Genomic DNA, 12536 nt, shown 5'->3' with positions numbered 1-12536 from the left:
AGTATCACATAAGGGATGTTCACAATATCACTTTCGAAAAAATGGACGCGAATGCTGCGTTACTGTATAACCTAGTCGCCATTAAGTACAGCGATGCTATATGTGGTAGCCCCTCCAACCATTAACATATGTTCCATTGTAACCAGAGTCTTCCATGTCATATATGTGCATATAGGCTCCATCCTCATTTCAAAGGGTAATCTGCTTACGATGCAAATTCAGCCCCTTCAGCGAAGCGAAGCGATGTGTGTAACGCAGTTACCAAAGGTCTGTCAGGGCTATTTAAGTAAAGTAATGTTGTGTGTGGTACTTCCTCCCAACATTAACCAATGTGCCATTAAAACTAAAGTCTTCCATCCCATATCCAAGAATACAAAATGTAATTTGTTTGCGAAGAAAAAAATACCCAGTAATCTGCTTACGATGAAAATACAGCCCATCTAGCGTAGCAATGGAATCAGATACCTGTAACATAGTTACCAAAGATCTGTCAGTGCTACTTAAGAAAGGGATGCTGTGTGTGGTACTCCCTCTCACCATTAACAAATATGCCGTTAAAACTACAGTCTTCCATTCCAGATACATGCAAACGAAATGTAACACGCTTAGGCAGAAGGAAAAAAGTACCCAGTAACCCAGGGCGAAATTGAAGGAGATGCGTGTATCTCAATCTCCAAATGTCTGCCATGGCTATTTAAGTACATTGATGCTATGTGTGCTATCCCTTGCCGGCATTAACAAATGTTTCTAGAGTCTTCCATGCCATATACATGCATATAGACTCCATTCAAATTTTGGTATGTAATTTGCCTACGAAGAACAGAATACCCAGTAATCCTATAGTGCACTGGAATCAGTTGCGTGTAACACAGGTCCCAAACGGCTGTCACGGCTATTTAAGTACAGTGAAGCTGTGTAGGCTACTCCCTTCCACAATTAATAAATGTTACCTTAAACGTACAGTCAACATCACTATATACAATGTATATTGATTTTTGAAATGTATTTCTAGCATTCAGACAGGACCAAACCTGAAAAGCCCATTTATATACTTTTAATTAGAGCTTAAAAACCAGATTCTTTTTAATGGATCTTCCAATCACATTTCTACAGAAGTGGGAAGAGTCCACTACACAGTCACTGCGAGGGAGGTAGATTACCGATGAGGTGGTGCCTAGATGTTTGATACTGTAGGAAAATAAACATAAGTTATAGGAAAAATAAATGTGAGAACTAGTAGCTGCTGCGATATCCCAGACAGTTGCTTCATCAGAATAGCAGTTTTAACGTCGGCCATTTCCAACCTATGCGATTTGTTCACTGGTCTTTAGATGGTTTCCTGCTACCACAATTTACGTGATGTGGACTTCAACAGTTCATCTGTTACTACGCCAGACAGAGTTACGACTTTTTCTAGCATGCTGTTCACATGCGATATTCCAACACTATTTCTGACTTATATCCATTCCTATACCGCTACCCCTAAAACGTCTAAGAGTTATTTTTCGTGGTACAGCTTCTGACAGTTTCTTCCAACAAATGACTATTATCAAGGATCTTCCTATTGCGTTCCGACAGAAGTGGGAAGAGTCTGTGACACACTCGCAGCCAGGAGGGCAGATTTACGATAAGGTGTGAACAGATGTTTGAAATTCCAAGAAAATAAGCGTAAGCTGTAGGAAAAATAATTCTTATCTAGTATTTCCACTGCTATCACATTGTCATCCGCATGTAGGAAACAGGGTTTCTCAGACCTGACAGAGATGAACTTGAGAAATATACGAGGTTGATAGCTGCAAAAAGCAGCGAAGCTATCTACCTCGTAAATTTCTCAATTTCATCTCTGTCAGGTCTGAGAAACCAAGTCTCATACACGGAGATGACAATGTGAAGGCAGCAAAAATACTAGGTAACAGGAGATAGCATCTAAAGACCCGTGATCAAACCATGTAAGTTGGAAATGGCTTACGTTAAAAATTGCTCTTCTGATTAAGCAACTTTCAGGAATATCGCAGTAGCTACTAGTTCTCACATTTATTTTTCTTATAATTTACGCTTATTTTCGTAGAATATCAAACATCTAGGCACCACCCCACTGGAAATCTACCTTCCTAGCACTGACTGTGTTGTGGACTCTTCTCACTAATCGCCATCAACAGTTCAGTGACACTGAACCCTAGGTCCACTTAGCACACCCATCATAACTGGACAGGCAGACTTACGACACAACACTCATACTTCGTGAAGAAAAACTACCAGTGTGCACCAGCAAACTATGCCTTAACAGTAGGAATCTGAACAACTTCTCAGTGCTCTTAGGGCTCACAATGCCAACATCCGACTTCTGCTGACTCTGTCCTACAAATCAAAGAGGTAGGAAAACGTTAAGTTTACGATCTCCCGTACAAACTTTTAGGAATGCTAGGTCACACACACACACACACACACACACACACACACACACACACACACACACACACACACACACACACACACATCATTCGCTCGAACAGTCCAGAATGTCCTTCAAGCCAGTCGCGAACTATTGTAGCCAGGCGACGCAGCACATTATCGTCCAAAAAATTGTGTCTTTTTTGGGAACATAAATTCTATAAATGGCTGCAAATGGTGTCCAACTTGCCGAACATTATTCTTTTCCAGTCAATAATGGACTCATTTGGACCAGAGGACCCAGACTATTTCATGTAAACACAGCCCGCACCATTATGGAGCTACCACCAGCTTGCAAAAGGCCTTACTGACAACCTGGGTCCGTGACATCGTGGCGTCAGCCCAACAGTCGAACCATACCATCATCTCTTACTGACTGAAATCGTATAGGTTCCAACCGATGTAGTCATGAGCCCAGGAGAGGCGCTGTAGGCGTGTCATTCTGATAACAAAACCACTCGCGTCAATTGTAAGCTGCCATAGCTCTTTAACGCCAAATTTTGCCGATTTGTCCTAACGGATATCTTCATCGTGCGCCCCACACCTACTTCTGCGGTTGTTTCAAACTGTGTTGCTTGCCTGTTAGCACTGACAACTCTGCGGAAGCGCCGCTGCTGTTGGTCGTTAAGTGAAGGACGTCGACCACTGCGTTGTCCGTGGTCAGAGGTAACGCCTGAAATTTCGTATTCTCGGCACTCTCTTGACGCTATGAATCTCGGAATATTGAATTCCCTAACGATTTCCGAAATAAAATGTGCCATGCGTGTAGCTCCAACTATCATTCAGTGTTCAAAGTCTTTTAATACACATGGCGAAGCCAAAATCACACTGGTAACCTTTTCACATGAATCACTTGAGTTCATACGACAGCTCCACCAATGCACGGCCTTTTTATATCTTGCGTACGAGATACTAACTCCGTCTATGTATCTGCATATCGCTATTTCATGACTTGTGCCGGCTCAGGGTAAGTTATGCTTGACAGAGGGGCTCATGCGGACGCTAGGCAATGAAATGAAGACAACACTTACAAGGAGAGGCCACACCCTGCGAGCTTTCGATCTCTTCAAGCTTTGGCGTACTAGTCGGAGGCCACTTGAAAATGGTTCCTGTGCAAGGGTTTACGTCACTAGAATCACGTTTTCCAAAAACATCGAGGTTAAAAGTTTTAGGAAATTTTTACAGTCATTTGAATTCTCTATCAATTAAAGACAACCACCACCTGTGTATACTTGGCATTTTCTAAGCAGACGAGACCGTTTGAGTATGGTAATCACCCAGAAAGCTACTGCTTCGTACTTCAACATCTTCTCTTGGCAGTCTTCTCAGGCAGGAGAACTGATTGGCGGATTTCACTTCGGAGATGAGAAGCTGAGTTGAACTTACACACAGATACTAGCTGTTGGTACAGAGCCAACGACTGATATTGGACTCACTTCACCCGCCATTTGCAGATCTAAGTGTGGTGAGATCCAGTCACAACAGCGAAGCAAACTGTGGGAATGAGTCGCTTTTAAGGATGTTCAGTAATTTCCATAACTGCTTGTTAAGGAATATTTTTTATAAATCCTGTTTTATGAATTATGAGCAGGAGACGTTCCTAAGGCAAAATGACCTCTTATTATAGGCATATTGAAGCAGATTTAGAGTCAGAGCTGATCATCATTGCGTGCTTGATACATTCACACTAATGAGCGCTCAACTCTGTCGAGAATAGCAGTCTTCTGCTTCACGTTAAACGTATCACTGATGCGGATAATTTCTCCTGTTGTGACATTGGCAGTGATGTGCGTACATAACACTCTTAACGCTCTCAAAAGACAAGACATAGTTAAAATCGGCAGTTAACTGTGTTTTTCATTTACATTCATAGCACTGTTGCTTCATCAATCTGCAACCGGAGGATGCTACGATCAGCAAACGGCACCGTTCCAACAGTTTCGTAAGAGTACTGCGCATAAACTAAGCGTAAAGTTCTCCAGTTAAGTGTGCTGGTAGAAGCACAGGTTCTGAAAGATGATTACCAAACATTGCTGTCCAAATACCCAAGGAGAGTCTTTAGTGGCGAGCTCTAACAGCAATAGCGTGTGAGTTCTCATATTTCCAGACACAACACTTCTGAGTTTCAAAATAAGTAGCACTCGTGAAGTGAGCTGCAGCACTCGTATTGCTTGAAGCTACGGTATTTTAAAAATGTTGCGTTCCCACATCACACTTTCCGTCACCAGCATCTTTACGGCGACGACTGCCTTCTTTAGCAAGGAAGTTCTAACTCAAGTATCTCTACAACGGACAGAAATCATTAATTATTCTATTTCTCCGAGTCTTGTTAAGTTTCGAGCTGATATGTGTGAACAACGTTTCTTTTTTCGGAGTTCTTGTGATTCCACCTGGCCTGACGTACACAGAGCTCAATGACATTTGTTTGTTAGGTCTATTAGATTTCAAATCATTTTATAATTTCGTAAAATTGCAAAGTAATTAAAGTTATATTTTCTTAAGCAACCCACTGTACCTACAGAATTCAACTCATCTGACCTCACATGACGAGTAATTCATCGACTTTACTCTGTACACACATATACAAATGCGCTCTCACATGTACTACACTTTCGCTTTTTTTCCTGCGACGTATTGGCCCTCAATTACATGAAAAATAGTTTCTAGACCGAGATTTTTCGAGCGTTTTCCTTGGATCTGTTAGCGACCATTTTTCCACTCAGTCCCATAATTTATGAAAAACAAGAACGAATAATCAAAACAAGTCGGAATAAATTAATCTCCACGGAAAATGAAATATTAATAAATACCAGCGATTGCAAATAATCAGCTACTTAGATTACAATTTCGAATGCGCAGCTGAATGAGAAGTCAGTATGAAAGCAGGTTGCACTGTGGCTTTGAACAAGGGGACACGCTGCAGGGCTTATAAAACTGTAGGGAGCCAGTCCCTAGGAGATTTCGGAAAAGTTCTACTCGCACACACGCGAAGGACCACGCATGGCAGACGGATCAGACACTGCTTTGAAAGAAAGAGACCTTGTGCTGGACACCCAGAGTCACACGATGCAGATCATGTCACCAGACTGAGTACGGACAACAGAGACTGCTTTTAGCAAACCGTGTTGTCAGGGGATGAACAATCCCAGAAGAACTGCCATGCTTCTCCGTTGTTTTTTAATCTTTCTGATTATTTCGCCAGCCAGTGAAGTAATTTGGAAAATGAGTTTTTTAAAAAGTCGCGTAATAATTATCCCCCCCCCCATGAGCCACGCACTTTGCCGGTGGTGGGGAGGCTTGCGTGACTCAGCGATACAGGTAGCCGTACTGTAGGTGCAACAACTTTGGAGGGGTATCTGTTGAAAGTCCAGACAAACCTGTGGTTGCTGAAGAGGGGCAGCAGACTTTTCAGTAATTGCAGGGGCACCAGTCTGGAACATTGAATGATCTGGCCTTGCAACATTAACCAAAACGGCCTTGCAGTGCTGGTACTGCGAACTGCTGAAAGCAAGGGGAAACTACAGCCGTAATTTTTCCCGAGGGCATACAACTCTACTATGTGGTTAAATGATCATGGCGACCTCCTGGGTAAAATATTCTGGAGGTAATACAGTCTCCCATTCGGATCTCCGGGCGGGGACTACTCAGGAGGACGTCGTTATTAGGGGAAAGAAAACTGGCGTTCTACGGGTCGGAGCGTGGAATGTCAGATCCCATAATCGGGCAGGTAGGTTAGAAAATTTAAAAAGGGAAATGTATAGGTTAAAGTTAGATATAGTGGGAATTAGTGAAGTTCGGTGGCAGGAGGGACAAGACTTCTGGTCCGGTGAATACTGGGTTATAAACACAAAATCAAATAGGGGTAATGCAGGGGTAAGTTTAATAATGAATAAAAAATAGGAGTGCGGGTAAGCTACTACAAACAGCAAAGTGAAAGCATTGTTGTGGCCAAGATAGACATTAAGCCCACAGCTACCACAGCAGTACATACGCCAACTAGCTCCGCAGATGACGAAGAGATTGAAGAAATGTACGATGAGATAAAATAAATTATTCAGATAGTGAATGGAGACGAAAATTTAATAGTCATGGGTGACTGGAATTCGATAGCTGGAAAAGGAAGAGAAGTAAAAGTAGTAGGTGAACGTGGAATGGGGGTAAGGAATGAAAGAGGAAGCCGCCTGGTAGAATTTTGCACAGAGCTTAACTTAATCATAGCAAACACTTCGCTTAAGAATCATGAAAGAAGCTTGTAAACGTGGAAGAGGCCTGAAGACACTGGAAGGTTTCAGATAGATTATGTAATGGTGAGACAGAGATTTAGGAACTAGGTTTTAAGTTGTAAGACATTTCCAGGGGAAGAAGTGGACTCTGACCACAATCTATTGGTTATGAACTATAGATTAAAACTGAAGAAACAGTAAAAAGGTGGAATTTTAAGGAAATGGCAACTGGATAAACTGAAAGAACCAGAGATCGTAGACAGTTTCAGAGAGAGCATTAGGCAATCATTGACAAGAACAGGGGAAAGACATACACTAAAAGAAGAATGGGTAACTTTGAGAGATGAAATAGTGAAGACAGAAGAGGATGAAATAGGTAAAAAGACAAGGGCTAGTAGAAATCCTCGAGTAACAGAAGAGGTATTGAATTTAACTGATGAAAGGCGAAAATATAAAAATGCAGTAAATGAAACAGGCAGATGGAAAAACCTATGCAAAGAAGGGAAAGCAGAAAGTCGGAAGCAGTATATAGAGGGTCTGTACAAGGGCGTTGTACTCGAGAGCAATATTACAGAAATGGAAGAGGACGTAGGTGAAGAAATGGGAGATACGATACTGTGTGAAGAATTTGACAGAGCACTGCAAGACCTAAGTCGAAACAAGGCCCCCGGAGTAGACAACATTCCATTAGAACCACTAATAGCCTTGGCAGAGGCAGTCTTGACAAAACTCTACATTCTGGGCAAGATGTACGAGACAGACGAAATATCCTCAGACTTCAACAAGAATATAATAATTCCAATCCCAAAGAAAGTAGGTGTTGATAGGTGTGAAAATTACCGAACTATCAGTTTAATAAGTCACGGCAGCAAAATACTAAGACGAATTCCTTACAGACGAATGGAAAAACTGGTAGAAGCCGACCTCGGGGAAGATCAGTTTGAATTCCGTAGAAATGTTGGAACACGTGAGGCAATACTGATCCTACGACTTGTCTTAGAAGATAGGTGAAGGAAAGGCAAATCGACGTTTCTAGCATTTGTACACTTAGAGAAAACTTTTGGAAATGTTGACTGGAATACTCTCTTTCAAACTCTGAAGGTGGCAGGGGTCAAATATAGAGAGCAAAAGGATATTTGCAGTTTTTACAGAAACCAGATGGCAGTTGAAAGAGTCGAAGGGCATGAATGGGAAGCAGTGTTTAGGAATGGTGTGAGACAGGGTTGTAGCCTATCTCCGATATTATTCAGTCTGTATACTGAGCAAGCAGTAAAGGAAACAAAAGAAAAATTTGGAGTAGGAATTAAAATCCATGGAGAAGAAATAAAAACTTTGCGGTTTGCCGATGACATCGTAATCCTGTAAGAGACAGCAAGGGGCTGGAAGAGCAGTTGAACGAAATCAACAGTGTCTTGAAAGGAGGGTGTAAGATGAACATCAACAAAAGCAAAACGACGATAATGGAATGTAGTCTAATTGAATTAGGTGAAGCTGAGGGAATTAGATTAGGAGATCAGACACTTAAAGTAGTAGATGTGTTTTGCTATTTGGGGAGCAAAATAACTGATGATGGTTGAAGTAGAGAGGATATAAAATGTAGACTGGCAATGGCAAGAAAAGCGTTTCTGAAGAAGACAAATTTGTTAACATCGAGTATAGATTCAAGTGTCAGGAAGTCTTTTCCTAAAAGTATTTGTATGGAGTGCAGCCATGTGTGGATGTGAAACATGGACGACAAATAGTTTAGACAAGAAGAGATTAGAAGCTTTCGACATGTGGTGCTACAAAAGGATGCTGAAGATTAGATGGGTAGATCACGTAACTAATGTGGGTTTACTGAACAGAATTGGAGAGAAGAGGAATTTGTGGGACAACTTGACTAGAAGAAGGGATCGCTCGGTAGGACATGCTCTGAGGCATTAAGGGATCACAAAGTTAGTACTGGGGTGCAGCGTGGAGAGTAAAAATAATGTAGAAGGAGACCAAGAGATAAATATACTAAGCAGATTCAAAAGGATGTAGGGTGCAGTAGTTACTTGGGAATGAAGAAGCTTGTACAGGATAGAGTAGCATGGAGAGCTGCATCAAACCAGTCTCTGGACTGAAGACCACAACAACAACAATGATTCTCGCCTTGAAGCAGCGCTGCGTCAATAGCAGTATAGACTAGTGGAAACTATGCCACAGAATATTAATAAAATATAAGTAATGTTTAACATAAGGCGGGGTGCAACAAAGAGGATAGTCGAGTACATTCGCGAGTGAATGGGCTGTTCAATAACTACTGCTGTTGGGGATGATGGCAAGAAATTGTAATTATTGTAAAAGTCACTCACATATGACGAATATACGGGTGAGGTGGGCGCACTTATTTTCTTAAATTCACCTTTTCTTGCGAAGACCTTCACTGCTATCTGTATCCATCTTGTATAAATAATAGCAATATTCGTCCAGGAGAATGTGTTATTAGGCTTCCATAAATGATGATAAACGCGGAGATTTAGTTTTGACTTAAACTGGTGATTATTCAAATGTTGTTGTTGTGGTCTACAGTCCTGAGACTGGTTTGATCCAGCTCTCCATGCTACTCTATCCTGTGCAAGTTTCTTCATCTCCCAGTACCTACTGCAACCTACATCCTTCTGTATCTGTTTAGTGTATTCATTTCATGGTCTCCCTCTACGATTTTTACCCTCCACGCTGCCCTCCAATACTAAACTGGTGATCCCTTGATGCCTCAGAACATGTCCCACCAACCGATCCCTTCTTCTAGTCAAGTTGTACCATAAGCTCCTCTTCTCCCCAATTCTATTCAATACCTCCTCATTAGTTATGCGATGTACCCATCTAATCTTCAGCATTCTTCTGTAGCACCACTTTTCGAAAGCTTCTATTCTATTCTTGTCTAAACCATTTATCGTCCACGTTTCACTTCCATACATGGCTACACTCCGTACAAATACTTTCAGAAATGACTTCCTAACACTTAAATAAATACTAGATGTTAACAAATTTCTCTTCTTCAGAAACGCTTTCCTTGCCATTGCCAGTCTACATTTTATATCCGCTCTACTTCGACCATTATCAGTTATTTTGCTCCCCAAATAGCAAAACTCCTTTACTACTTTAAGTGTCTCATTTGCTAATCTAATTCCCTCAGCATCACCCGACTTAATTCGACTACATTCCATTATCCTCGTTTTGCTTTTGTTGATGTTCATCTTATATCCTCCTTTCAAGACACTATCCATTCCGTTCAATTGCTCTTAGAATTACAGTGTCATCGGCGAACCTTAAAGTTCTTGTTTCTTCTCCATGGATTTTAATGCCTACTCCGAATTTTTCTTTTGCTTCCTTTACTGCTTGCTCAATATACAGATTGAACAACATCGGGGAGAGGCTACGACCCTGTCTCACTCCCTTCCCAACCACTGCTTCCCTTTGATGTCCCTCGACTCTTATAACTGCCATCTGGTTTCTGTACAAATTGTAAATAGCTTTTCGCTCCCTGTATTTTACCCCTGCCACCTTCAGAATTTGAAAGAGAGTATTCCAGTCAACATTGTCAAAAGCTTTCTCTAAGTCTACAAATGCTAGGAACGTAGGTTTGTCTTTCCTTAATCTAGCGTCTAAGATAAGTCGTAGGGTCAGTATTGCCTCACGTGTTCCAATATTTCTACGGAATCCAAACTGATCTTCCCCGAGGTCGGCTTCTACCAGTTTTTCCATTCGTCTGTAAAGAATTCGTGTTAGTATTTTGCACCTGTGACCTGAAATTATTCAAATAAATTTCTATAACTATAGGCCTAGTACCAGGTTTCACTTATACGCTACGTCTACACCTTATGTCGAACGAGAACAGAATAGAAGACTGATACTAAAGCTAACAATTGAAGAGCGTAATTACGTGTATGTCATTGTCTCTCAGCCGGCCGGAGTGGCCGAGCGGTTCTAGGTGCTACAGTCTGGAATGGCGCTACCGCTACGGTCGCAGGTTCGAATCCTTCCACGGGCATGGATGTGTGTGATGTCCTTAGGTTAGTTAGGTTTAAGTAGTTCTAAGTTCTAGGGGACTGATGATCTCAGAAGTTAAGTCCCATAGTGCTCAGAGCTATTTTGCCATTGTCTCTCAGAGTCTGTTTGTGCTCTTACTTATCTTTGATTGGCCGATCGGTATCTGGCAAATATTGTATATGTTGGTTTATCAAGAAATACTGAAAAAGTATCCCCACAAATGTGAGACATCGACACCGCACTCAGGTCGCAGCAAAATCGAATGTTTAAGAAAATGTGAAAACGGCCACCATTGCTTCAGGTAAATAAATTAGAAGTAGGTGTATTGAGTACAACTGTGCTTACAGAGATCTAACATTTCTGGCCAGTACACGAACATAGACAGAGAGAGGGAGAGAGTAGGACACAATTTTACAGCATCATATTTAACGAGTTTTGTAGCTGGTCAACCACCTGAAATGAAAGTAAGGGAGGGGAACCAGCATCTTGCGAGGCGACTTCTTACTCTAAGTATTTATCATTCAGCCAATAAAAATTATGGGACGCCAGAAACACGCAGAGAACAGTCTCCCTTGTTGGAAGCAAACTGCAGAAAGTTACTGATTCTTACATCAAATTTTCTCTGACAGATTACTCAGACAGGAGAACTGGTGGTCAGACTTCTCTTCGGAAATGAGAGGCTCTCATTTGGCTGAGATGAACTAAGACGCAGACACCAGTTGTTGGTACACAGCCAACGACTCGTTTTGCATCTACTTCACAACTATTTGCAGACATAAATGCGGTGAGTTCTAGGCACAACAGCGAGGCAAACTGCTGGGAAAGCCGAATGTTTTTTTAAGGATGTTCAGTAATTTCGCTCTTTATTCTGAAGACTCGTTTGCAGCTAGAGGCTCAACATGGTTTCAACTCCGGCAATAGGTGCACTTGTATATCCTTCTATAGTATTCTGTATCTCTATGCACTAACCTTCAGCGGTACAACTACCTTCGATGTAAACGTCTTGTCCTTTTTTCCTTTGGTTCCACTGCTAGCTCGTCTTGAATTTGGCTCGAAAGTCTCTGACTTGACAATGGGTCATTACTCAAATGGCCTCGTCTGCCTAGGAGTGGTGGTGGTTAGTGTTTAACGTCCCGTCGACAACGAGGTCATTAGAGACGGAGCGCAAGCTCGGGTTGGGGAAGGATTGGGAAGGAAATCGGCCGTGCCCTTTCAAAGGAACCATCTCGGCATTCGCCTGAAACGATTTAGGGAAATCACGGAAAACCTAAATCAGGATGGCCGGAGACGGGATTGAACCGTCGTCCTCCCGAATGCGAGTCCAGTGTGCTAACCACTGCGCCACCTCGCTCGGTCTGCCTAGGAAATGCCAAGTATACACAAGTGGCTGATGTCTTTAATTTTATAAAGAACTGAAATAAATGTACAAATTTCGTTCAACTCGACCTCGATCCTCGATGTTTTTCGAAAACGGAATTGTAGTGACCTAAACCATTGCACAGGAATCACTTTCAAGTGCCCTGCGACTACTATGCTAAACCTTGAAGAGATGGCAAGCTCGCAGGGAGTGGCCACTCCTTGCAGGTGTTCTTTCCATTTCACTGCGTCCGCATGAGAGCCGCGAGGGATTAGCCGAGCGGTCTCAGGCGCTGCAGTCGTAGACTGTGCGGCTGGTCCCGGCGGAGGTTCGAGTCCTCCCTCGGGCATGGGTGTGTGTCTTTGTCCTTAGGATACTTTAGGTTAAGTAGTGTGTAAGCTTAGGGATTTAGCAGTTCAGTCCCATAAGATTTCACACACATTTGAACATTTTTTGAACGTGCGCATGAGCCTCGCTGTCACACCTAACTT

The sequence above is a fragment of the Schistocerca americana genome, chromosome 1 (assembly GCF_021461395.2).
Source record: "Schistocerca americana isolate TAMUIC-IGC-003095 chromosome 1, iqSchAmer2.1, whole genome shotgun sequence".
NCBI classification, from domain to species: Eukaryota; Metazoa; Arthropoda; class Insecta; order Orthoptera; family Acrididae; genus Schistocerca; species Schistocerca americana.
This window is presented reverse-complemented; position numbering follows the sequence as displayed.